General features: G+C 42.4%; 2 long non-coding RNA genes across 4 annotated transcripts; both read left to right on the top strand.

Moving 5' to 3' along the window:
* The first annotated feature begins 2,892 nt into the window (after positions 1-2,892).
* On the top strand, positions 2,893-7,341 carry Gm38878. 3 transcript variants are annotated; one of them, XR_869369.2, is made up of 3 exons: positions 2,893-3,292; positions 5,628-5,706; positions 6,446-7,341. It is a non-coding gene; the product is annotated as a predicted gene, 38878 (long non-coding RNA). The 3 variants fall into 3 exon arrangements; XR_869370.2 differs by lacking the exon at positions 2,893-3,292 and adding an exon at positions 5,103-5,320; XR_869371.2 differs by lacking the exon at positions 2,893-3,292 and having other exon boundaries at positions 5,106-5,706; positions 6,446-6,723; positions 6,908-7,341.
* Positions 7,342-11,215: 3,874 nt separating this feature from the next.
* Positions 11,216-22,079, top strand: Gm38877. Its single transcript, XR_869368.1, has 3 exons — positions 11,216-11,323; positions 16,135-16,256; positions 21,848-22,079. It is a non-coding gene; the product is annotated as a predicted gene, 38877 (long non-coding RNA).
* Positions 22,080-27,242: the final 5,163 nt, after the last annotated feature.

Raw genomic sequence — 27,242 nt, 5'->3', positions numbered from 1 at the left:
TTTTGGGTTGGTGGTGTAGTGAATTATGGCTTCTTTAAAAAAAAACTTATATTACTCTTTGAGAGTTTCATATAATGTATTTTGATCATATTCAAACTAATTTCCTGAGATCCATCCTCATCTCAAGTTTTCCTGCCCGTGGTGCCGCCCACTGGAACCTGGTTGGTCTACTGACTCTTCCCTCCTCCACAATTCATTGCTGTCTACATCTGTTCCTCAGTTAGGGGTGGGAGCCCATGAGCCCCTCCTCCCTCCATGCTGGAATGTTGACTGGCTTGATCTTATACCGGTCTTGTGCAACAGCTGCAGCAGCTGTGAGCTGAGGACTGCATCAGTCCTGTTGTGTTTAGGAGATAGTTTTGCTCAGGTCTTTCTTAACCTCTTGATCTTACAGTCCTGTCCCCTCTTGAATCATAGTTCCTTAGGGTTATTTTGTTTGGCTTGTACACATGTGTGTATTGTTTGGATAAACCTTTTTAAACTCCCGATTCTGCTTGCTATAATTACTGCCAACAAGATATGTTCATTTTGTATTTCGGTTATTGTTAGTGGTGTTTTGCGGTGCTGAGGATAGAACCTGGGACCACATGCATGCTGGACAAACAACCACCACTGAGCTCTATACACCACCGGCCCTGTGTTTCCATTTCTTCAGATGCAACCAAAATTCAACTAAAGCGAAGGTGACAGCTCCATAGAAAATTTTTATTATATTCAAGATTTAGTTTAGTTTCATGTGACCCAAAGAATTCCCAATGCAAAGTGAGGCCTGTAAGAAGTGACCAGGTCTTGAGGGTTCTGACTCCTTGAATTGAGTCTTGTCATCCCTTTGGGAAGGATCACTGCTCAGTAGGTTGCTGTTAAGGCAAGCCTGGCCTGCTGGCTGTGTCTGGATGTGTGCTCCCCAGAAGAGCCTCAGGAATGGTGGATGATAACTTCCCACTCAATCATCTTGTTTTGTTTTTGAGATGAGCCTCTCACTTTGTAGTCCAAGCTAGCCTCAAACTAATTGATTGAATACCTCAATTTCCAGACTCCTGAGGTTACACTACTCTCTGCTGAGAGTTTTTTTCTCTACCAATTTCCTTGTTTCAGGTATTTTACAGATGTAACCAAACAGACCAATAATGCTAACTTCTGAAAAGTGAAGCAAGGAGCGGTGAGGATGTGTGGGCACTGGTTTTGAGAGTGAGAGGAAAAGGAAGGTTTGGGGTTGGATACAGCTGTCCTTTACAGAACTAAAAAAGAAATCTGTGTCCAGGATTTGCTCCATAATATACTCATGTGCAAGAATGTCATGGCCCCAGCACAGTAGAATGTCTGAAAAGAAGAAATGGAACATGGGGTGTGATGGGGGAACCAAAGACAGATGTTAGCATTTGAAAAAAAAAAAAAGCTGCCATCTCTGGTCTCTGAACATAAGATAGGCTATAAAGGGGAAAACACAACAGGACAGGTGCTATCAAACAAGAGGTTCTCTTCCAGCTAAGATTTCCCTGGGGAGTTGGAGACTCCCAAGGAGGAGAGTGTAATTGGTGTACAGTCAGTCCCTTGTCTGGTGGTAGAATCTGAAAGCTAAGTAGAAATATGCTGAATTTTCTTTGTCAAAACAAAAACAAAAAACAAAAACTAAAACAACAAGAACCAGCCAGTCCTAAGAGTACCAGTGATTTCTCTATCCACTTTCTAAGCACAGGGACTGAGTATGCCAAAAACGGGCAGTTCAGTTTGAGCTTACTTCATCATTCCAATAGGTCAAAGAACAGATTTTAATGTTAACAGAAGGAAAAGAAAAGACAGAAAACAGACAAGGAGTAGGAACATTCTAAAAACAACCAACAAAGTTTTAGGGTCTCAGAATTCCTCCCCGGCTTACGGTTCTTCACACCTTAATTCCTGCAAACAGAAAGTGAACACAGACTCCTCACAGTCTCTCAGTCCTTTCCTCTCTCATCTTCACTTGGAGTAAACCAAGGCTGGTGCTTTCTTGAAGGATATTGGTGTCAATTATTAATTGGAAAATTTTCCAATTGGATTGGGGAATGTCTCATCAAAACAAAAAACCTTAAGACTGTCATCTGATGTTTAAACTTCTACCTGTTCAGTGACTCAGAGACAAAACATTCACACAGGAACCTCCAACAAACAGAGCCTTGCAGTTATTTCTACATATTGAGAATGGTTAGGCCGAATGCTCACCCATCTTGTCTCAGACCTCAAGAAATGGGCTACCCAGAGCTTGGGGCTTTGTTTTAATCTGTTTCAAGTTAGGTTAGGACAGGGGTCATGACTAGGACTCTTGCCTTTATGGTCATATGCATATATTTTATTAGTTCATTGTGTTTTCCATGAACAGAAAACAAAGATTTGCAGCCCAGGGCTTCCAAGCCAAATCAGGAACTTGTTCAGTTTATAGTAGTCAGTTTTGTCTCTAATGAAAACCCAGGAGAAGGTTTGGGGCTTTTTTGGGAGGGGGCATTTTTTAATGCAATAGAAAACAGCCAATCAGGATGTCCTAATTGTCATTAAAAATAAAAAATAAAAATCTCAACCCAATGCAAGTTTGGGCTGGAACACATCTGGAACCACAGATGTCATGAAGAGGTAACAGCCAGAGGCAGCTTTGTCTGTTTGTCCATATGAGATAGCCATTCTCATAGTTTAACTATTACCCTATATGTAGAGATTAGACTAGACGGGGAAGAGAATTTAACCAAATGAGAGAAGAAGGAATGAGGAAGGAAGGAAGGCAGGCAGGCAGGCAGGCAGGCAGGAAGGAGAAGAGAGAAGGAGGAAAGGAAGGTAATGGGAAAGAAGAGGGGGAAAAGGAAGGGAAGGGACAGGGGAGAGGAGAGAGGGAAAAGAAAATAGAAAAGAAGGGAGGAGGAGAAGGGAGGGGAAGAGCAGGGAGGAAGGAGTCTCTTTGCAATAGCTGTATTTACATATATGTTTACATGCCTCGGAGCGGCCTACAACCCAGCAGCAAAGATTTTGCCTCCCACAGTTCTAACACGAGTGACCAGAGTTCAGAAGGTGGAGACGAGGCCCTTCCTGCTGTCAGGCTGCTGAGGCTATAGCAGAGGAGACATCTTCTGGGCCCTAGGCTGCAACACGATCTTGTGGGGAGCTTATTCAGTCTTCCATGATACCCCAGGTCCTTATTCAGGAACTGGCCAGCTTTTCTGTGCTGGGGGGATAGATAGAGAGCAAAGAACAGGGCAGGAAGGAGGCTCCAGCTGGATCTGCAGAGGACCCAACGGCAGAAGGCTGACGTAGCCAGCCTGGTCTTACAGTAAGAGACATTCAGTCAATTGCCTGCTCTCAGTGGCTCCCTGTGCTTCTCTCTGGAGGATGGCAGCCTAACCCCACTCCCACTTAGCCTCTCTCTCTCTCTCTCCCTCTCTCTCTTCATCTCTCTCTTTCTCTCTCTCTCTCTTCCTCTCTCTTTTCCCCTCTCTCTCCTTCTCTCTCTCTCCTTCTCTCTCTCTTCCTCTCTCCTCCTCTCTTTCTCTCTCCCAGACTTACTTTCCTCTTGCCTCTCATTTTTATCTTTTGTCTTCTTAAACAAATCGTTTTTATTTTATTTTTTTATTTTTTTGGTTGTTGTTGTTAGTTTGTTTTTGAGACAGAATTTCCCTGTGTAGTCCTGACTGTCCTGAAACTTATTCTGTAGACCAGGCTGTCCTAGAACTCAGAGATCTGCCTGCCTCTGCCTTACAAGTGCTGGGACTAAAGTTGTGCCCCACCATGCCTGGCTCAAACAAATCCTTCAACTGTTAACCTTAAGAAAAGTTGGGATCTTGGCTGAGAGTATATATATATATAAAACTTATGGCTGTGTTTAAAAAGCATGAAGGCAAAATAATGTGATGGCCACCAGGACTGGCTGATTCTTTTGTTTTTAAATGAATTCATTTATGATATCAAACAAGAACCCCTCTTCAATCTCTCTCCTTTTTGGTGCTAATGACTGAACCCTTGTGTAAGCTAAGTACCTGCTCTACCACTGAAGAACTCACTGGCAGCCCTGTTCTTCTTAGACTCCTAATCCCCTCTCCGCTGGAGCACACCTATATCTGCCACATCGTGCCTCTACATCAGCTTCCCTCTGGCACCCACTGGAATGAGTATTGCATTTGTGGAGTTCTCCTTACGCAGTTTCCCACAGTATCACTAAGCCGTACTGGCTTAATAGGGATTTTTCAATGTGAAGACAGTAACGGCAAAATGTACCACGGACACAGATATCCGAATGCCTGACCCTCAGAAATGGTTTCTCAGGATCAGAGCTAAAATGTTGGCTTTGGCAAAAGAAGATAAATTAGATCTCACCATGATCACTCTCTGGTAGAAGCATTAATTCATGAGCTTTAAGAGAATCCAAAGAAAAGCACTTTCCTCTCCTGGCCTCTCACATTCAGGCTATGCTTGGTCTATTCAAAGCATACTGAAATTCAAGTTAAGAAAGAGTTGGAATAGAAGCTAAGGTTTTAGCCTCCCAGGAAAATGGAATATATTATTTATTTTTGGTATGTTTGAAACAATCAAACAACACCAATCAACAAAACAAACAAACAAACAAACAACAAACAAACAAATGGCCAGCAAGATGGCTCAGTGGGCAAAAGCACTTGCTTTGGAAGCCCGTTGACCTGAGTTTGATCCCCAGAACCTACACAAAGGTAGAAAGAGAAAATCAACTTTGTAAAGTTTTCTACCTATCTTTCCATGAGAACCATAGGAGGTGTATTCCCCACCCCCACCCCCACTCCCATACACACACTCACAAAGAATTTTTTAAAAAAGAAATAAAAGAACACTTGTTTATAAAACTTCCTTAGATTGACGTTGGCATGGTGATGCACGCTTGTAATTCCAGCCCTTTAGGAGGCAGAGGCAGGAGGATTGCCTCAATTCTGGACTACCCTGAAGTACATATCAAGTTCCAGGCTAGCCAGGGCTACATAGCAAGACCTTGTTTCTAAAAACAAGAATGAATCTTATTTAGGCTTATGGCTCTGGGATTTGCCACAATGATTATGGCTCTGGGATTTGCTACAATGAGTTCACTAGTATTCAAAATGTGCGGTAATGTCTTACAGTTAACATAAAAGTTGGAGGGCCGAAGGTGACTCACTCAACATTGAACATGAGTCACTATTACAAATGACAAGTGAGGAGAAAAAGATGCCTGACAAGAAGGAAAAAAAAATCAGAATCCCAGACACACTGCTGGACTGCTCCATAGAGTTCGTCCAACTCTTTCTGCCGTGAGGCTCGGTTTATCTTCTGGAGCTCTGGCCACCTCTCACAATAGATGGTGTGGCCCATAGTCCCCAGTTTTATTGGTGTTTGCAATTGCTGTTACTTGTCTGATTGTAGTTTGAGATTTCTCTGTGCTGTTTTCCCTAAAACAACAAATTCTCACTTTCAACTTTCTCCTGCTACATGTCAGTGCTTTAACTGGGGCGGCTTTAGGTATTCGAAAGGAAAGAGTCTTGCTTTCCTTGGCTTGACACCTCAAGAAAACAGCAAGAAGAAAGATGGGGGTTGGCTGATCCCTTAGGCCAAGTGCAATTAAAAACAATGTATTAACGAGATCAGATCTTTTCTTCACATAATTCAAGGTGCCGGAGAACAGCAAGCCCATTCATGAGGATGGAGACTGCCACTCAGCCCTCTGAGTGTCTCATTTGAGAACAATAGGTGAGTTACCACGTTTGTGTGGAGCTGACACGTTTATCCTCCTGTATCCAGAGCAGCTACTAAATCTTCTCAGCTCTAATGCCAGCCGGGGACTGACCCCAGGGCTTGAACTCTGGCAATACTGAAGGATCTATGTGCTATTGACGCTGATGCTCTTTGGTCGAGAACTGACTTTCAAAGGTTTACCTCCAGCATTCATATTAAACATGCAAAAGGAAGGTTCTGCTAAGTCATTTTCAGTGAAATATTTAGCATTTCCAGTAAAACAGGCCAGTGTGTGTGTGTGTGTGTGTGTGTGTGTGTGTGTGTGTGAGAGAGAGAGAGAGAGAGAGCACAAATGCTCTCAGAGTTGACTCACGGCAAACAGCTATTTCGAGCTCAGCATCTCTGTAAATAGGGATTGTAAACTGTGCGCATCTCAAGTGTTCTCTTTCAATACAGCTACACTGCACAGAGACTGAGGCAGCTGTCAGGGAGGTCAGTCAGGGATGCTCAGACTGTAGGACCAGCTGTGGCTCTGGCTTGGAAACAGGAAATAAGAAACGTGCAGAATGGTGTCTTGCGCTGGCACCTCCCAGCCCCTCCAATGTTCTGGAGTCACCTTCCCAAGGCCTCCCTTCTCCACCCACCTCTTGGCTGAGATTGGCCTGAGTTGTCACTTGCTAAGATGCAAATATCCTCTGAGTGTGGAACACGTACCCACCCCTATAGCAGAACTCCTGTTCTATTTTTTTTTTAGCATGACAGTCACCTAAAAGCAACTTTGAACAGCATGTAGGGGTGAGAGCGACATGCCCAGGGAAGGTTGGATGGCACAAGAAGGAGATGCTGATGCAGGGACCAAGCAGAGGATGTTCTCCAAAGTGAGGGCAGAGACCCGGAGAGATGGTTGGCGACTCTGCTTCCAGTGCAGTGAGAGCCTCTGGGTGACCAGAGCTACGCCAGGACGCCTGCAGCCAAGCAAGGGGAAGAAACCTCCTGCAAGACAGCGGATCTTCCCATTATTATTCACTTCTGGTAACATGTTACAAAACTGAAACTCTGTCCTCATGAAATACTAAGTTCCTCTCTCCCCGGGCCCCCAGTCCTCAGCCCACTGACTTTATATCTCTATGAAACCAACTTGACAATTCTAGGAACTTCCTGTGGGTAGAACCATCCAGCACCTGCCCTCTGGTGACATCAACACAATGTTTTCCAGGTTCACCCACGGTGCAGCATGGGTCAGCACCTCATTCCTCTTTATGGCTAGTGTTTAATGAGTGCAGAGTCTCACCTGGGGACGGCAAGAAGGCTCCAGAGCCAGATGGATGGTGATGGTCATTACACAATAACGTGCTCACTGCCATGAAGTTGCATATTTGAAAAGGGTTAAAATGGTGGATTTTATGTATCTTTTGTACAATGAATAGCAAAGAAAAAGAAATGTTCTTGCTTATACAGTCCTTGGAAGATACACAGCTTGTGAGGGCAGTTTTAACTGAGTGTGGGATAAGAATGTATCTAAGCTATAAATAAAGGAGACAGATATAAAAGAAATGCAACTTGCTCCCTTCCATGTGCTCAACTGGCTGCTTGGACATGTGGCTTTGTAACCCCCAGTACTTCAAAATGTGACAGTGTTTAATGGGGTTTTTATGAGTGATTCCATTAAATTAGGTTAAATAAGAGATGTGCTCGCAAGCACACACACACACACACACACACACACACACACACACACACACACACACTCAGCAATACACTCACAGATCTATATACATTAAGAAAAATAAATCTTAAAACAAATGAAATGAGGTTATTAAGGCCAACTTAATCCAGTATTTCTGGTGTCTTTACCTGAAGAGAAACTTTGGACATGGGCACAAATAGAAAAACCATGATACTTCCAAAAACAAAACTAAACAAAACAAAAACAAAAACAAAAAAAAGAGAAAGAAAAACCATGATAAAAATCTTGATACAGAGAGAAGAGACCATCTACAGATCCTGAAGAGAATCCTTAGATAGACCCTATCTAGCCAATATCTTACTTTCAGAGTTCTAGCCTCCGAACTATGGGATAATAAATTACTGCTGTGTAAGCCTGTTGTGTTTTGTTACAGCGACTGTCACAAATGAATACATCACCATTTAATTTATTCACATACCTTTACTTTACTCAGCAATGTTTGAGGTGGGATGTGCATGCATCCACACAGACACTGGAGGCCAGAGGCCACCATGGGTATTTTCCTCAATTGTATCTCTACCTTATTTTTCGAGGCAGGGTCTCTCGACAAATCTTGGAGCTAACCATTTCAGTTAGACTGGCCAGGTGGCAAGTTTCTGGGGTCTGCCTGCCTCTGCTTCTCAGCATTTGGGTCATAGATACACAGTGCCATGCCTGACTTTTCACATGGGTGCTGGGGATTCAAACTCAGGACCTGGATCTTGCACAGCAAGCACTTTACCCACTGGGCTCTCTCCCCAGCCTCTCAATAAACACTTTATGATGTACATTCTTCTAAACATTTTACAAATAAAACTTAATCCTTACAATGGCTGTGGGAGGCAGAGGTTACTATCATTCACATTGAACAGGATGGGGGCCAAGCACAAGGAGATCAAGTAGTTTGCCCGTGGGCTCATACTTAATCACTGACGGAGCTGGGATTTGAACCAGGGCAGGCCTGCTTAGCACTTCTGTCTCCTATGATTTAACAAGGTTCTAAGTTGCAGGAACAGGCTGGAACCTGTCTCTATAGTGTTGTGTGAATGTACTTTTACAACCAAATGCCACACTGTCCCCGATGCCAGAAAGATAGAAATCAGATTTCATAATGTCTTGCTGGATGCTCAAGCTTCGTATGAAGAGTAACAATTCAAGATTCTTCCAAAGTATTTGCTGGTCCATGAGGGGACACTGAGAACTCCAGGTTTTGGGTGGTGCCTTCACCTTTTACCTAGGAGTATTCTATGGAGAGACGAGAAGGCTAACATTGTCTTGGGCCAATACAGAAAACTTCTAGTTGCATAGAACTTTAATTGCACTGGAGAGCAGTGCTTTGAGGCCACAGACACACTGGAGGGGAGGAGGGGGGTCAAAGGAACTTGCTGTGTCCAAAGGAACTTGTGTCCTCGGCTGTCAGCTTTTAGGGAGATGCCACTGCGGAATTCCGCTGCTTCAGTTCATAATCAACTTTCTGCAAAACCAACTGGAGAGCCACACATAAGGGACACATGTTCTAGATCATGAGTAACTAAGGGGAAGACGGGGCTCTCAGTCTCTGGTCAGGACATGCAAGCATTTCAAAGCCTGGCATGGTCTCAGTGGCATTTTCCACAAGAACCATGAGATGCTGCCCCTGAAGTTCAGTGGGAACTTAATTCCTTCCTAATTATTTTTTTTTTCCTTCATAATTATTAAATGGAAGGAAAGTACACATGCCTGGCCTGCCGAGCACGCCACTTCAGCCTCGCTCGCCCCATGCACCAAAACTTCCCACACCCTTGAGTTTCAGCGTGAAGCCTTTGTTTGCAGTCCTTCCTTGCTCAGAGTCATGTGTATGGGAGCCAGAAACACACCTCTTTCCTTTTTCCTCATCTTGCTGACTCATCTGTAGCTTTTATGGAGGTGACCATGAGAGGCCAAGGCAGGGCATGGGAGGCCAAGATGGTGCCAGCAAAAGTTTAGACTTTAATGAATCAACATTCTTAACGATTAAAAAGATAGACCATAGGGAGGGAACTTCTCATGCTACAAGCATTTGGTAGCCTTTTCACATCCCTCAAGTGCTGGCCCCAGCTATGCTGTGAATGTCCTGAGAAGGTCAGAGACAATCTGCTCAAATCTGGAAGAGACACACAGAGCGAGGTCCTCTTACCAAGAAGAGGTGCCTGCCACCCCCTTAAGCCTTGCATCGTTATAAGGATCAACGTGACTATCTGGCTTGCTCGGATAGGAGGTGTTGGCATTTCTTTTCCCACTTTATCTCTGGTATTTCTAAACAGGCCTTAGTCCCATGATTTCTCCTGCAGAGACATCCTAGGCAAGTTTGCTGGCAAGTCTCTCCTGTTGTTCCAGGAGCCAGCTCTGGCCCAGGTGTGCTAACAGGGACATGAGCTGCAAGGACCCATCTGAGAACAAAAGGAGAGAGACATTATGAAACGTGATTTCTGCCTGGGATGTGCCAGATAGGAAGGAAACACCTTTGTCAGGAAGCAGGTCTCAGCCTGAGTGTCGGTGTCCAAGAAGAAGATGCCAGGAGGTTAGCACTGGTGGCTGTGATGCTGGGGTAGGTGGGAGGCTGGCATAGAAGGATGCTCAAGAATTTCTCAATGAGACTGCCTGGTTCCAGGGAAACAACATAATGTGGACATGTCTAAGTGACAGCTGTCAGAACCTGGCAAGCCCAGGGTAGGGAATATGGTCACTCCTGAAGCAGGCTATCCTACCTCAGGTAGATGGAAGAAAAAGGGTGGGATTCACCCACTTCAGGCATGAGAAATGCTCTTTAAGAAGTCAGTTGAAGAGATTGCCTAAGAAGCCAGGGAGACATTGCTGCAACTCAGACCTTTGTAGTCTTGAGATTATCTTTGGAGATGTGGCTAGAAATTGCAGTTATAAGTCAGCTCAAGGCAAGACTTGGGTTCCTCTGGGTGGTTTAACCCAAATGGCGAACCCTGGAGAATGCTAGCCTTCTGTGCCATGCCAGCGGTCAAAGGAAACACTGCCATCCTAGCCCCTCCCCTCCCCCCATCACACCAAAGTTCTTTATCACTTTCACATAGTTTAATACTATGACCACACATAGCTTTATACTCCTTCAGGTTCCACGTAAACTCGCATAACAACATTGTTAGGTTATCATTTGCAGCTAAGTCAGGCCATACCTGTCCTGCAGGATTTCTAGGCAAAAATGATTTGCTCAGAGAAACTGTCCATTTCTCGACTGCCTCAGTGACTCCAGTGAGACTGACAAAGAGCAGAGATAGGAAAAGAAAATATTTGCAAAAGCGAATCAGAGTCCCTGCTCCCTCTTCTCAGCACCACCCTTTGTCTTCCTTGAGAAATTCTCAGACTTGTTGGAGTTGGGAGCTTAGCCCACACCTTTCCATGGTCGCTGTGTGTATAACTGGATGCTCTTTTCAGTCTCCATCAAAGAACCAGCTTATTCAGGTGGAGCCCATCCCACAGAAAGGTTACCAGCTTGCATTTAGAAAGGAATTCAATCCATTACAGGCCATAGAACAACTCACTGGAAGACGTGTGCTATGGCTCATGCTGCTCTTTCTGAAAGGAACATGCGCACTTTCCGATTATTAGCTCACTACACTGGCTTCAACTAGAAATCATAAAAAACGTCTTCTATCAGGCTATTCTTTAAAAAAAAAAAAAAAGCTGATATGGATAAACGTGTCTGCATAGTTTCTCACCCCCGCTAACTCGTGTCGGTTAAATTATGCTGATGGTTTGCAGAACTGAATTAGGAACTAGAAATGCCAGAAACCCACTTGAGGTTGAAAAAGCAACAGAGTCAGAATAACTGTGGTCACCAAAGAATGAAGTCAAGAAAATACTCCGGGTTCACGGAGTGATTCGGAGAGAAAGTAGAAAGAATTCCATAGTCACTTGGTAAGAATATCAAGAGATCTTGGTGGGGCGGTCCGGCTCTCATGACTATTGTACCCACGCTGTGTGTGTGAGCCTCTAGGGAACTCACTTCTGGGCTCTGTACATAGAATGAGATGCTGGGTTGGCTGGTGTCCAAGACCCCTTCCGTGACTGTTAATCTGTGAAACAGGTTATAGTTGCCTGTGGTGTGTTGGTTTGGGGCGGTGATGAATTTTTTGTTTATAAGTGATTTAACTAAATTAAAATTTGTACTGCATTAGAATGCTTGGGATTTTTTCAGTGGCTTTTCTAATCCCTATATTCAACTTGGTTAACCAGGCTACTTAAATAGTTTCAAAGTAAAAACCCCTAGTTGAAGTTAATGCTGGGGGTGGTTATCAGAGCCAACTGTCAAAATAGTGGGAGAGATACTGGATTCAAAGAAAAAAAATGAACATATAGGCTCAGTCTAGCTAGGGAATTGGAATACCAAGAAATGAGAAAATATATATTCATAATTTTAAAACAAATCTTTGATTTAAAAAAATAAAGAAAACAAGATAATAAAAATGAACATTTCTAATGCTGAAGAAATATGGTCATAGAACATAAAAACAGCCTTGACACCTCATGGCCATAAGCAGACAGAGGCCACTTCAGTAAAGGCTGGCTCTTTATATACAGTAGCTAGCACAGTGATCTGATTTAGCCACAGTTATGCTTTCTGGTCTCAGACACTTGTAATGCCCACTGTGACCTCCAAATATTAGATGGGGCCAGGTATGAAGGCACACACCTGTAATCTCAACACACTGGAGGCTAAGGTAGGGGAATGTGGTGTCCAAGGCCAACTTGAGTGACATAGGAAGATCTATTCTGGAAATAAAAAAGGACGTTCCAGAAGTAAATAATTATGCAGCTTTAAATTGTACTGTTCTGAGTAGCATGATGCAATCTCCCAGTCCCACCCTGTCGCACTCCAGATCTGAGTCATCTCCTTGTCTACCACATCCACACTGTGTGTGCTACCCACCCATTACTCACTTAGCACTCACCTAGGTTATCAGCCTGAATGTTACACACTATCACAGTGCTTGTTTTATGTAAGGGCCCCAAAGTCCAAGAGACTCAACACTGGCAATTCAGATACATTGTAGGGAAGCTGTAAAGTGCTTCGGTGGAGTAAGACGGTGAAAGTGGTGTAAGGCACAGGTGTGGAGGGGTGCACTTGTAAAGGCAGCACTTGGGAAGCTAATGCCAGAGGGTCAAAAGGTCGAGGGTATCCTCAGCTACAAGTGAATTTGAGGCTAGCCTGAGTTCCATGAGACCCCCACATCAAAGAAAGAATAGGAAGATAGAAGGGGAGGGGTGAGGGAAGGAGGGAGAAAGAGATACTACATTCCTGTGACTTTTGTCATACTATATAATTCTTTATTTTATTATTTATTATTGTTAATCTCTTCCTGTGCTAATAGCTTCATATTAATTTATAAACTAAGCTTTGTTGTAGGCATGTACAGCCAAAAAAATCCTTTATGGATAAGGCTTAGTACTACTCAATGTTTGGAGTATTAATTGGGGTTCTTGTAGTATATGAGTGTGTATGTGAGTGTGTGTGAGTGTGTGAGTGTGTGAGTGTGTGTGTGTGTGTGTGTGTGTGTGTGTGTGTGTGTGTGTACATTGGAGGAATACCCTGGAAACACCAATTTTGAAAATATTTTATTAACATACATGAATTATATATGGTAATAGGTTTCAACATGACATTTTCATACAAGCATACATATGTGTTTATATATTATCAGGGAACCTGGGGCTCTATACATTCCTTTTATGGATGATGATGGAGGCACCTCTTCAACATGACAGCTGACAACAATTTAGCTCTGAGACAACCCTACCTATTTGGAACATAGCCTTTGTTCCCCAAAGAAAGCAAATAAAAAATATAGTTGAGCAGACAATGAGTGTCATGAAGTCTGTGTTCCCAATGTAATGGACATTATTCATAAGAAAATCTGTACACAAAATTCAGAAATAATAGTTTCTATGTATTCAAATTAAATTGGATTTAAAAAAAAATTCAAGGCCCCTAATGAAGGATCTAGAGAAAGTATCCAAGGAGCTAAAGGGGTCTGCAACCCTATAAGAAGAACAACAATATGAACTAACCAGTATGCCCCAGAGCTGTGTCTCTAGTTGCATATGGAGCAGAGGATGGCCTAGTCGGCCATCAATGGGAGGAGAAGCCCTTAGTCTTGTGAAAATCATATGCCCCAGTACAGGGGAATGCCAGGGCCAGGAAGCGGGAGTGGGTGGGTTGGGGAGCAGGGCAGGGGGAGGGTATAGGGGGCTTTGGGGATAGCATCTGAAATGTAAATGAAGAAAATATGTAATAAAAGAAAAAAATTCCAAGTTAGTTCAATTTAATATTCTTTTCCTAATAGGAAGATGTGATCTGTCTCAATATATCTGTAAGGAAAGGACCAAAGAGAACATTGTGAGGGAGGGAAAACATCATAACCACAGAGAATAGAAGTCTACAACCAGTATTTAGTGCTGGGGAAAACGTCTAAGTGCCTCGTTATGTTTAAGGGTCCTATTGCACTGTGACTCCCTGTGACTGATAATTTATAGTGTGTCTTTAAGAAAATAGTACACTACATGTTTTATTTATAAGGGAAAAAAACCAAATGTCAGGAAGATTTCCTTCCTGGATAGTTTATGTTATGGTGCCAGGGATGGAACTCGGGGCTTCCAGCAGGCTAAACACACATTCTACCACTGAGTCACACCCCGCCCAGGATCTGATTTTATAAGCTTGGCTACTTTTCCATGGCCATCCAGGAAACCAGCAGGCTACCCAGGTTGCACTCCTCCTCTGAGGGTTCTGTGGGGCCAAGTTATAGTCTGTGTAAACACGGAAGGCAGAGGTTAATGGGCACCGCTTCAGCAAAGGCTTTAGTACGAAGCTCTTTGCAGGGTGACCTGGTAGCAACGTGCCTCTATATCACATTTCTTCCCTTCCTTATCAGGCCCCCTAGGGTGCACGACAGATAAGCATAGGACCAGGTACATAATCTCCCAGGTGAATTAGATGACAAGAACAAGTTGAGTTTTATTTAAACATTTGTCTATCTATCTATCTATCTATCTATCTATCTATCTATCTATCTATCCATCCATCCATCTATCGTGAGTGTGTAATGCATGTCTGTGCATGCCACATATGCAAAGTAGAGGTCAAAGGAAAACTCTGGGGAGTCAGTAGTCTCCTTCCACCATGTGGGTTCTGGGAAAGAACTCAGGCTGCCAAAGCTTCGCAGCACGTGAGCACTTAGTTTGGTAACAGGGAGTTTGAGGTAGCTCTTTGCCTCTCGGCCGTACCATCTGTCCCTTGCTCATCTCACTGCCAGGAGAGAGACTTCTGCCTTGGCCATCATCTCTGGTCAAAGCAAATATCCAGTAGGAAGCAGGTAAAGGGAGCCTTCCCCGGGGTGCAGACAGATCTCTGGGCGACCCGAGTGCACATCTGTGCCTTTCCAGTGACTCACCTGCATGTGAGGATAAATTATTCCTCAAAATGTGTGGAGCTGGAGCACCAATGGGATTGAGCTTTTTGTGAAATGCTGACTCACTGGGATGCATGGAGCCAGAAGCTTATGCAATTGCTCTTTTATCTCCGGAAGATCTTTAGTAATTGCGGGCACTCCCCTTATTTCAATAGCTTCAGAGAGGGACTGTTGACACCTTAGATTAAGCCAGTGGATACTTGCCACCCTTTTCCATTCATAAAGTCAAAGAACTAGGAGGTACTGAAATTAAGGACTGGACTTAATTTTTTTAAGCTTAAAATATTCATAGTCTTCTTTTTAAAAAGATCAATTTTGTGGGTTTTTTTTTTTTTTTTTTTTTTTTTTTTGCTTTTGTACCTGTGCACGCATGCGCACACGTACACGCATGCGCACACGGGCTAGTGCTAAAAATCCCATCTTTCTGGAGCTGGATGGCAGCTGTGAGCGTCTGTCCTCAGAGTGCTGAGGCACACACTGCGGACAGATGAACAGCGAAAACGCTCATCTCCCCCACCTCATTTCTCACAGGGCACTTGGCAGACACAGAAGCAGATTCAAAGAGTCAACTTCATGGTTGATCTTTTTCCCCCTCGGATAAAGCATAAAATCTGTGAGAGACCTCAGAGAGGAAGCCGTCTACCAGAAAACATAATGAAAACATGGGGACAGCCAAAATAGTAACCACGTCCTCCCCACGATGAACAAAACCCAAAGGCTGAACGTTAAGTCAAGAGAGGCAGTTGGCCCCTGGTCCCCGAAGCAGAATCTTAGATTTTTGTAAAGAAATTGTATGATTTCTCCCCTCTGTGAAATGATAAAGAGAAATGTGCTGGGGTTGAACAAGCCCAGTGGGTGGACTGAGCTCTTTAGTGAATCAGGCAGAAGTGGGACTTACTCCACAGTTGTAACCCTTTAAATGCTGGGAGGAATACGGCAAAGCTATTGAAGGCAGCATGTTGGTGGTGGTAATGATTACTTAGAAGTGAAGGGATAATTTTGGAAGTATGCCTGGCTTCAGGGAAGAATGGCTCTTCATTTAACTACCCACGTGATGGACGTGTTTCAGGTGAGCTGTTGAAGTTTCTCTGAGCTCTGGGAGATTCAGAGGCAATTTCTTTGACCATATCTCATTCCCTCATGCACACACACACACACACACACACACACACACACACCTATTTTTACCTAAAGTGGGAACCCAGCCATGCACAATCATTGTCCATGAGACCTGACAATGCAGTATAGTTCTGTTTTCAGGGATGGTGGCATTACTGGTACCAGATCTGACCTCCTGCTGGATGAAAATCTATGAAACGACATTGGAGCATACAGACCACAGTACTGAGACCTTCAGGAGAAGCCGCAAGTAAAGAAACCCTGTAGGTTACCTTGGCTGTCAGGACTTCTGTCTGGGATGGAGGAACTCACAAAGAGTGTGCCTGTCTTCCTGAACAAGGAGATAGAGATTCGGGTTCTGAGAGGCTGATGAGATACAGTTTTCCATGAGGAAAAACAGCTCCAGAACTATTGTCTGAGTTCTTTAGTTTGTGGCTGGATGGTAAACCGAGCAGCCATAGGATGACCCTACCCAAGGCAAATTCACTGGGAAGAGCATAGCTCTCAGGAGTCCCAGATAGGCAATCCACAGAGCTCAAACACTAGGAGATGGCTTTGTTTGTTTGTCTGCCTTTTGAGAAAATTGGCCAAGGCTGGTCTTGAACTCACTATGTAGCTCTAAGGCTGGCTTTGAATGCTGATCCTCCTGTTTCTACTCCCCAGAATGTTGGGTTTGCAGGCATATATCACCATGACTGGCTAAGTACAGTCCTCTTCAAATATCTGGGGTATTCAGTTAGAGATTCAGAAAGACCAAGCCTTAAAACTAGAGCTAACTTGGGGCCAGCCAGAGAGCTCAGTGGTTAAAGGTGTTTGCTGCTAAGCTTGGCCACCTAAGTCTGAGCCAAAGAACCCACAAGCTGGAGTAAGAGAACCAACTCCCAAAAGTTGTGTTCTGACCTCCACACATGGCCATGGCAATGGCTGAAAATGTACACCCATAGACAGACAGACAGACAGACAGACAGACAGACAGACACACACACACACACACACACACACACACACACACTGAACTAAATGAACCATAGTAAAGATTATTCTATAGCTACATAAGAAAAAAAATTTTAAAGTTCTGTAGAGGATCAAACTGATCATAAAATATTTTAATAGCTTCCGTCCTAGCCCTCACAACACTCTAGAGGAAGATACACAACACTTAAGACAAAACATCATGATATCCAGTATCCCATAAAACATTACTAGACTTGAAGAAGCAGGACCTAAAAATACAATGAAAGGCCACAGCTACAGCCTTAAACGCGGTAGAGTCTGTAAGACTACCAGGCAAGAGCTGTAAATGCATGCCAGGCCTTTCGATGACACTGAAGACATGGAAAAGAACCAAGTGAGCATTTTCCAGCTAAAGAACAAAACACATAATGTGGAAAATCTGCCGGGTGGGGTTAATAACGCTTTAGATGATACAACATAAGGCCAGAAAACTCAATCCCATAGTTACAGAATTTATGAACAGCAAAGAAGGGGGCTAGGGATATACCTCTGTGGAAGAGCACACCCCTAGCATGCATGAGCCCCTCTCTTCCAAACCACAGATAAACAAACAAGTAAATAAATGGAAACCCAGAAGAAAAACATGAAAAAAAAATTAAGGAAAGACTTTGGGTCTTATGTGACAATACGAAGTGGCCTTACATGAATATTAAGTACTCTAACATGAATATCAAGTAGACTGCCAAGAATATTAATTAGTAACATAAATATTAACACATCTAATGGTATATGGCCTAATGTTCTTTTAAAAAGGACAGAAGTAATATGAATAAAGGATACCAGATTCAAGGTGCAAACCAATAAAAGTCACAGCACTCAGGAGGTCGAGGCAGGAGGATCATAAATACAAGGCCAATCTTAAATGCAAAGCTTTGACTTTTTCTTAGATTTCTTCCTTCTGTTAGCTCAGGTTCACTTGGTCCATCTTTTCCTAAACCCCTAACGTATACGCTTAGGTTACTGACTGAGGTCTTTCCTCTTTTTCAATACAGGTTTTGCCTAGAAATCCCCATCTCATACAGCTTCTACTACATTCATAAACTTCAGCACCACCCCTGTTTGGCCCTTTGGTTATTTAATGGCATGTTAATTACCTCCAATTTTTCTGCTTTCCTTTTGGATTTATTGAGACTTGTTTTCTGATCTTGAGCATGCTATACCCTTGAGAGAATTTCTTTTTTAAGCTCTTTGAAGTGTGTACTCCACCGTCATTGGATGGAGTGCTCTACGCCTGTCTGTTAGAGTTAATTGGTTTATAGGGCTGTTCGGGTCTCCCATTTCCTTATTGGTTTTTCTGTCTGTTTTTACTGTTATTGAAAAGCACGCGTTGCTGAAGTCTCCAAGGACTCTCACAGTCCTTTGATTGTTGCCTTTCATTCTGTTCATTTTGCTTTCCATGTCTTGGGTCTCCACTGTAGTCATATAAATGTCTAGAATCATTATCCCCCCCCACCCCCATTTGGGTTGAGCTTTTTATCAAAATGCACTGGCATGTGTGCTATAAACTTTGGTCTTTACAAAACCGACATTATCTGGTAAGAAAGCCTTCCAATACTCTCTACTCTTTCCATGATATATGATCTTCAGTCTGTTTACTCTGAAACACTCCATGTTTTTACCTGTGATTTTCTGCAGACATGTAGAGATGATCTGAGTTTAAAGTCATTCAGCTAATCTCTGCCTTTTCAGTTTTGTTCCCTTCCTCAAAGCAATCACAGAGGAGGAAAGACTTCTGTTTCTTGCTGTGTGTCTGTCTTGCGTTTTCTGTCTTTCTGCTAGTGGCTCTTCAAGATCCATTTGCTCTTGGCAGCACAACACTGTTTGATTCCCCCATCTTTCAATGTTGTGCATCTTTAAGTTGCTCTTTCCTGTAACTAATCTGGAATTTTCTGTTAACATCTGATGCTTGTAACAACCTCATTTGCATATCGCCAACTTGGTTTTCCAAGTATAGACACATCTGGTCCCTCCACATTTTCTTCCCTTATCCCCTTTGGTAGTTAAAGCTGCACATTATGTCTTTAGACCTGGTGTGTCTGTAGGTTGATTTAAACAGTGGCTTCATGTACTTGCCTTTTAAACTACATAGAAAATAGAGCAATTCCATTACAAAAGAACCACCACCAGGGATGTTATCTCATCTGTGAAGTCACCTTTATCCTGTTTTCCATGTCGCTTTGGGTTGTGTCTGGTGTCATTTCCTCTCCACATGAAGGAGGCTGTTGGACATTTCTTTGGGATCTGTGAAACGTAGAAAATCATTTATTTGACGAGTGCTACCCCTCTTTGTTTTAAAACATGATTTTCTAGAAATGGGGCTTGGGGGTTGGGTTTTCTTTTCTTCTTCCTTTTTTTTTTTTATCCTCCCTTTTTCCTTTTAGAACTTTGGGTCTGTCTGTCTTCCCCATGCCTCCTGGCTCCTGGAGCCTCTCATGAGAAATCAGGTGATCTTCCTGAAAGTCCTGGGAACAAGCCTCTTCATTCTCACTGCTGCCCTGTGCCTTTGAGCTTATTCAGCTCAGGGTTTGAGAATCCTGAGAACTTTAAGGTTCATGTCTTTCATCCAATTAGAGAAGTTTGAGCCATTTCTTCTTAATATTCCTTCCTCTTTCTCTTTTCCTATGTGCTGATACATCTGAGGTTCTTCCTCACCTATTAATGTTTTTCTCCTCACTGTTTTTTATTTCTAGTCTGTACACTGGTGACTACAGCTGTTTCACCTTGTTGGTCACTGCTTGTTTGTAGTTTGTATCTTCTGTTCTGTTTCTCTCTCTCTCTCTCTCTCTCTCTCTCTCTCTCTCTCTCTCTCTCTCTCTCCCTCCCTCCCTCCCTCCCTCCCTCCCTCCCTCCTTCCCTCTGTCCCTCATCCTCTAGGGTATTGGGCTTAGTTCTGGAATTTTATTTTTATGGATTCTACACCTTTATTTACTTTTATTCTCTTATTATATCATCAAATATCCATTAGTGGTTTGGTTGATGGGTTGATGGTTCCTCTGAGCAGATCAAGTGTATTTACCACAACTTAATGTGTTCTAGTATTCAATGCAGTATCTAGACTTCTGTTTTTTATTTAGATCAAGTTGTTTTGAATATCACAATGTGGGTACTTGGAAGTCAGACCCTCCCTCTCTTTAGGGAAGGCTGTAGATGACTGTCATTTCTTTTCTGATATCTATAAGGTTAGCCTGGAACCTAACACAAGGATGACCAAGCCTTTGACAGTGTAACATGACACTGTGATTTACAAATGTGTTGGGCCACGTTCACAACTATACCGGCACATACTTAGTCGCTGGACCACAGATTGAAAGGGAGGACGGTTGTCTCCTTAAGCCTTCAGATATGCACAGGAAGCATATATAGCCTAAGGGGGCTGAAACAGAATGTCTACACCCAGTCCTTCAGAGAAACACCATGTCAGTCAAAATGTACCACCAGCGTTTGAGGGGAGATAAAGCCTTTACCACTCACACAGTCTCCAACAAGGCACCCTAGCAATACAGATGCCAACCGCAGTGTGGGCGTGAAGGACAGAAGAGAGTGGCTGGAACTACACACATTCTCTAACCCAGGTCCAGCAGCCTCCTTCCTCTAGAAGTGCTCTCATGGCTCATCCTGCTCTCATATAAACGTCAGATCGGGCTCCAGAGCTCTGAAGGAGTCCATGCTGATCACGGTGATTTTCAGTTTAATGCTTGTTTACGTGGACAGCTGAGTCCTGGGGCTACCAATCTCATTCTTTCTCTTACCATTAAATGCGCCCTGTGTAGACTCTGTGTGAGAAGATCACTGGTCTGTGCTAACACAAAGATGCACACTACAGACTCACAAATCAACACATTGAGTGGTGGGCCATATGCCAATCAATTTGCCATTTGCTGATAAAACTCGTATTCTAAAAATGTTAAGTTTACCCAAAGGAGTGGGGAAAAAGGAACAGAGAGCAGATGGGAGAAATGAAAACAAGAAACCGGTTGTAGTGATGTATGACTAATTTCAGCTACTCAGGAACCAGAGGCAGGAAGAGTGAGAGTTCAAGCTCCCTGGGCAGCTTAGTGAAACCCTCATTTCTAATTGATTAAATAATCAAAACAACAACAACAGCAATAAAGAAACAGCTAGCAAGACAATATCATCTGAATGTGACTGCACCTAATTATATTAAATGTAAATGGTTTAAACATTCTAATCAAAGGGCAACAATTTTTAAAAACTCCAGGTAGCAGGGAGGAAGGACAAAAACATATTAAGATGAAACACTAATTGACTGGAACAGTGGTAGGGGGAAGGGGGGCATCATAGTAGGGGAATGGTGGAGAAAGTAGATGGATGCAAGTATGGGAACATTGTATTGAATCTCACTAATCTGCATAATTAACATATTCAATAATGACAAAAATCCCAGGTGTATGCTCTGTACAAAAAGCACATTTTAAATATGAAAACACGGAAAAATGTAAGTATGTCACCACATATATTATATATAACATATATTATATATAATAACTTGGACTGGCAAGATGGGTCAGGGGGTAAAGGTGCCTGTTACCAAACCTAAAGACCTTAACCAAATCTCTAGGACCCACATAGTGGAAGGAGAGAACCGACTCTCATAAGTAGTCCTTGGACCTCCACAGCTGTGCCATGGTACATGCATACCCCTTCCCCAACCATACAGATAAACAAGTATAACAAAGAAATTAAAAGAGGCACTAGTAATTAAGTAATAAAAAATAACCCAATTAAAAGTGGGCAAGCATCTGACTGGATACTTTGCCAAAAGAAAAAATAACCACCAATACAGTTTAAGTTTTCATTATCCTTCTCCTTCTTCACATAGGTCATTTGTTGAAGGCTTGATCCTCAGCTTGGGGAGATACTGGAAACTTTATGAGGTAGTGCCTAGTTGGAGGAAGTTTATCAGTGAAGCATGCCCTTGAAGATGTATTTCTCAGCAGCCTCTCTGTGTGCCCCCACTATGTGCCTCCCCAAAGTGATGCACAGGTCCAAAGTGATGGACCAAGTGACCATGAACCCAAAATAAACCTTTCCTCCTTTTGTTTTCTTGGCTATTTTGCCTCAGTGACAGAAAGCTGATTGACATTGTCAGGAAGGATAAAAAAGGTGCTTAGAATCTTCAGCCACCAATGAAATACACATTCACTGAACATGGCTGTGAACAAAAGGACAGATAATCCCAAGTGACAGTGAGCATGCACATCCGTGAACCCTTCATACACTCCAAAGTAAAATCAGCCAAGTAAAATAGTATGCTATTAACGTACACTGTGGTGCTTTGAGTAAGAATGGCCTCCATAAGCTTATATATTTGAATGCTTGGTCTTAAGGGAGAGGCACTACTTGAGAGGGATTAGGAGGTGTGGCCTTGTTGGAGAAAGTGTGTCACTTGGGTGAGCTTTGAGGTTTCAAAAGATAAGGCAAAGCCCAGTGTTTTTCTCTTTCTGCTGCCTGCTGATCTGGATGAAGAACTCTCAGGTACCTCTCTAGTACCATGTTTGCCTGTGTGACACCATGCTCCCAGCCATGATGACAATGAACTAAACCTCAGAAGCCATAAGCAAGCCCCGTTTAAATGCTTTTTTTTTTAAGTTGCCATGGTCATGATGTCTCTTCACTGCAATAGAACACTGAGAAAGACATATACCTAGCAGGGTGTGGTGGAAAAGTATAGTTTTAAGTATACTTATATCAACATCCTCAGACCATGAATTATTTAGACAAAAAATTTTAAAAATATATTCAAGTTTTACCTATACAGGGAAAACTGGAAACATGGCCAAGGAAAGATCAAATTAAAGGAAACATTAAATCATGTTCATAAATCAAGAAACTCAGTCCACAGATTAAATTACAGATCATAGTACAAAGCAAAATCTTACCAGTCTTTTTATTTATTTAAAAAAGGAAACTACCTTCAAAGAAGATCTAATCCCAGTTCTTCACAAACTATTCCACAAAATAGAAACAGAAGGTACTCTACCCAACTCATTCTATGAAGCCACAATTACTCTGATACCTAAGCCACAAAAAGACCCAACAAAGATAGAGAACTTCAGACCAATTTCCCTTATGAATATCGATGCAAAATCCTCAATAAAGTTCTTGCTAACCTAATCCAAGAACACATCAAAACAATCATCCATCCTGACCAAGTAGGTTTCATCCCAGGGATGCAGGGATGGTTCAATATACGGAAATCCATCAACATAATCCAGTATATAAACAAACTCAAAGACAAAAACCACATGATCATCTCGTTAGATGCAGAAAAAGCATTTGACAAAATCCAACACCCATTCATGATAAAAAGTCTTGGAAAGATCAGGAATTCAAGGCCCATACCTAAACATGATAAAAGCAATCTACAGCAAACCAGTAGCCAACATCAAAGTAAATGGTGAGAAGCTGGAAGCAATCCCACTAACATCAGGGACTAGACAAGGCTGTCCACTCTCTCCCTACCTATTCAACATTATACTTGAAGCCCTAGCCAGAGCAATTCGACAACAAAAGGAGATCAAGGGGATACAAGTTGGAAAGGAAGAAGTCAAAATATCACTTTTTGCAGATGATATGATAGTATATATAAGTGACCCTAAAAATTCCACCAGAGAACTCCCAAGCCTGATAAACAGCTTCAGTTAAGTAGCTGGATATAAAATTAACTCAAACAAGTCAATGGCCTTTTTGTACACAAAGGATAAACAGGCTGAAAAAGAAATTAGGGAAACAACACCCTTCTCAATAGTCACAAATAATATAAAATACCTTGGCATGACTCTAACTAAGGAAGTGAAAGATCTGTATGATAAGAACTTCAAGTCTCTGAAGAAAGAAATTAAAGAAGATCTCAGAAGATGGAAAGATCCCCCATGCTCATGGATTGGCAGGATCAATATAGTAAAAATGGCTATCTTGCCAAAAGCAATCTACAGATTCAATGCAATCCCCATCAAAATTCCAACTCAATTCTTCAACGAATTAGAAAGGGCAATCGGCAGATTCATCTGGAATAACAAAAAACCTAGGATAGCAAAAACTCTTCTCAAGGATAAAAGAACCTCTGGTGGAATCACCATGCCTGACCTAAAGCTGTACTACAGAGCAATTGTGATAAAAACTGCATGGTACTGGTATAGTGACAGACAAGTAGACCAATGGAACAGAATTGAAGACCCAGAGATGAACCCACACACCTATGGTCACTTGATCTTTGACAAGGGAGCTAAAACCATCCAGTGGAAAAAAGACAGCATTTTCAACAAATGGTGCTGGCACAACTGGTGGTTATCATGTAGAAGAATGAGAATTGATCCATTCCTATCTCCTTGTACTAAGGTCAAATCTAAGTGGATTAAGGAACTCCACATAAAACCAGAGACACTGAAACTTATAGAGGAGAAAGTAGGGAAAAGCCTCGAAGATATGGGTACAGGGGGAAAATTCCTGAATAGAACAGCAATGGCTTGTGCTGTAAGATCAAGAATTGATAAATGGGACCTCATAAAATTGCAAAGCTTCTGCAAGGCAAAAGACACCGTCAATAAGACAAAAAGACCACCAATAGATTGGGAAAGGATCTTTACCTATCCCAAATCGGATAGGGGACTAATATCCAATATATATATAAAGAACTCAAGAAGGTGGGCTCCAGAAAATCAAATAACCCCATTAAAAAATGGGGCTCAGAGCTAAACAAAGAATTCTCACCTGAGGAATACCGAATGGCAGAGAAGCACCTGAAAAAATGTTCAACATCCTTAATCATCAGGGAAATGCAAATCAAAACAACCCTGAGATTCCACCTCACACCAGTCAGAATGGCTAAGATCAAAAATTCAGGTGACAGCAGATGCTGGCGAGGATGTGGAGAAAGAGGAACACTCCTCCATTGTTGGTGGGATTGCAAGCTTGTACATCTACTCTGGAAATCAGTCTGGCGGTTCCTCAGAAAATTGGACATAGTACTACCGGAGGATCCCGCAATACTTCTCCTGGGCATATATCCAGAAGATGTCCCAACTGGTAAGAAGGACACATGCTCTACTATGTTCATAGCAGCCTTATTTATAATAGCCAGAAGCTGGAAAGAACCCAGATGCCCCTCAACAAAGGAATGGATACAGAAAATGTGGTACATTTACACAATGGAGTACTACTCAGCTATTAAAAAGAATGAATTTATGAAATTCCTAGGCAAATGGATGGACCTGGAGGGCATCATCTTGAGTGAGGTAACCCAATCACAAAGGAACTTGCACAATATGTACTCACTGATAAGTGGATATTAGCCCAGAAACTTAGGATACACAAGATATAAGATACAATTTGCTAAACGCATGAAACTCAAGAAGATTGAAGACCAAAGTGTGGACACTTTGCCTCTTCCTAGAAATGGGAACAAAACACCCATGGAAGGAGTTACAGAGACAAAGTTTGGAGCTGTGACGAAAGGATGGATCATCTAGTGATTGCCATATGCAGGGATCCATCCCATAATCAGCTTCCAAATGCTGACACCATTGCATACACTAGCAAGATTTTGCTGTAAGGACCCAGATATAGCTGTCTCTTGTGAGACTATGCTGGGGCCTAGCAAACACAGAAGTGGATGCTCACAGTCAGTTATTGGATGGGTCACACAGGCCCCAATGGAGGAGCTAGAGAAAGTACCCAAGGAGCTAAAGGGAACTGCAACCCTATATGTGGAACAACAATATGAACTAACCAGTACCCCGGAGCTCTTGTCTCTAGCTGCATATGTATCAAAAGATGGCCTAGTCAGCCATCACTGGAAAGAGAGGCCCTTTGGACTTGCAAACTTTATATGCCCCAGTACAGGGGAACGCCAGGGCCAAAAACGGGAAGTGGGTGGGTAGGGGATTGGGGGGGTGGGTAGGGGGAATTTTGGGATAGCATTAGAAATGTAAACGAGGAAAATACCTAATTAAAAAAAAAAGGAAACTGATAAGTTGATTCTAAAAATCATAGGGCAAAAAGACCTGGACTGGCTAAGGCAGATTTGAGACAGAGGACAAATCAAAGCACTTATATTATATGACTTGAAGACATTCTATGAAGCTATAGCAAGCGAGACTATAGTACTGGCATGTCGATAGAACTTGGAGATGATGGCTAATAAATAAATATTCCATAAGTAAACAACAAACAGTCAGACGTATGCCAGCCTGAAACCAGTGGTTGTTAACTGTGCAACCAAAAGGAAAGCACATTTAGGAAATTCTGTTCAAAGAGAGGATGTTGTACAATTCAGGTCTCCGGAGTTAACATCCATCAATGATGAAGAATGGATGGCACCTACTCTTCACCTACTTACAGTCCACTCTGGAGATAAGCTGACGTGATGGAGCAAATGTGGAGTCAAACCCAAGAATTATAATAATAACAGCAGCCACTGGTGCTTATGAGGGTCAACTAGGCTCCTGGCAGCAAGATACCGAACACTATTGCTTTTCCTTGCATTGTCAACCCTTCATGGTAGGTCAGTGACATGTGTACTGTCTCTCTTGTCACCCACTACAGATAAGGAAACTGAGGCTTGAAAGGGTGGGCAACTTTCATCACACTTATACAGTTAATAATCTAAAAAATAATAATACAGGAAATATTCTGGTTCCAGAGCCCTGCTTTTAAACTCTTTTCCTGCTTCAAGTTACAGCTTGGTATTTTTTCAGCTGCGTGTCCTTGGGCAAGTAACAAGATCTCAGAGCCTCTAGCAAAAGACTGGAAGGCAAGAATAATTTAAAGAGGGCTGAGATGAAATAAGATAACCCAAGCTAAAATGACTTAGCAGCGCATTTAAAAATAATAAGATAAATACTAGGTTTCTTCCCCCCCCCCTTTTATTTTAGACTTACCTAACAACATGTACACAATATAGAACTTTGTGGGGATCAAATGAGAGAATTACATACAAGCCCCCCCCCATCCAAACAAGAAAGCTTAGTTCTGATGACTATGATAAATGTATTCAACCATGAAGCAGAGCTAGTGATGGCTTTTATATAAAATTGATGTAGCTCAGAGGCACTGTGCCTCCCTAACATGTGTGTAGCCTGAGTTCAACCTCCAATACTGCAATAAATGAAATTAATTCATTAATGAGAAAGTCAAACTGTTAGAAGTGCTTTAAATGACTAGTTGCCAGCTACTCTTTTAGGATGTGTTAGTACATAACTTTGATCCCAATATTT

Source organism: Mus musculus, chromosome 6 (assembly GCF_000001635.26).
Source record: "Mus musculus strain C57BL/6J chromosome 6, GRCm38.p6 C57BL/6J".
NCBI lineage: Eukaryota > Metazoa > Chordata > Mammalia > Rodentia > Muridae > Mus > Mus musculus.
Note: the sequence above shows the minus strand (reverse complement) of the source record. Positions and strands in the feature narration are given on the sequence as shown.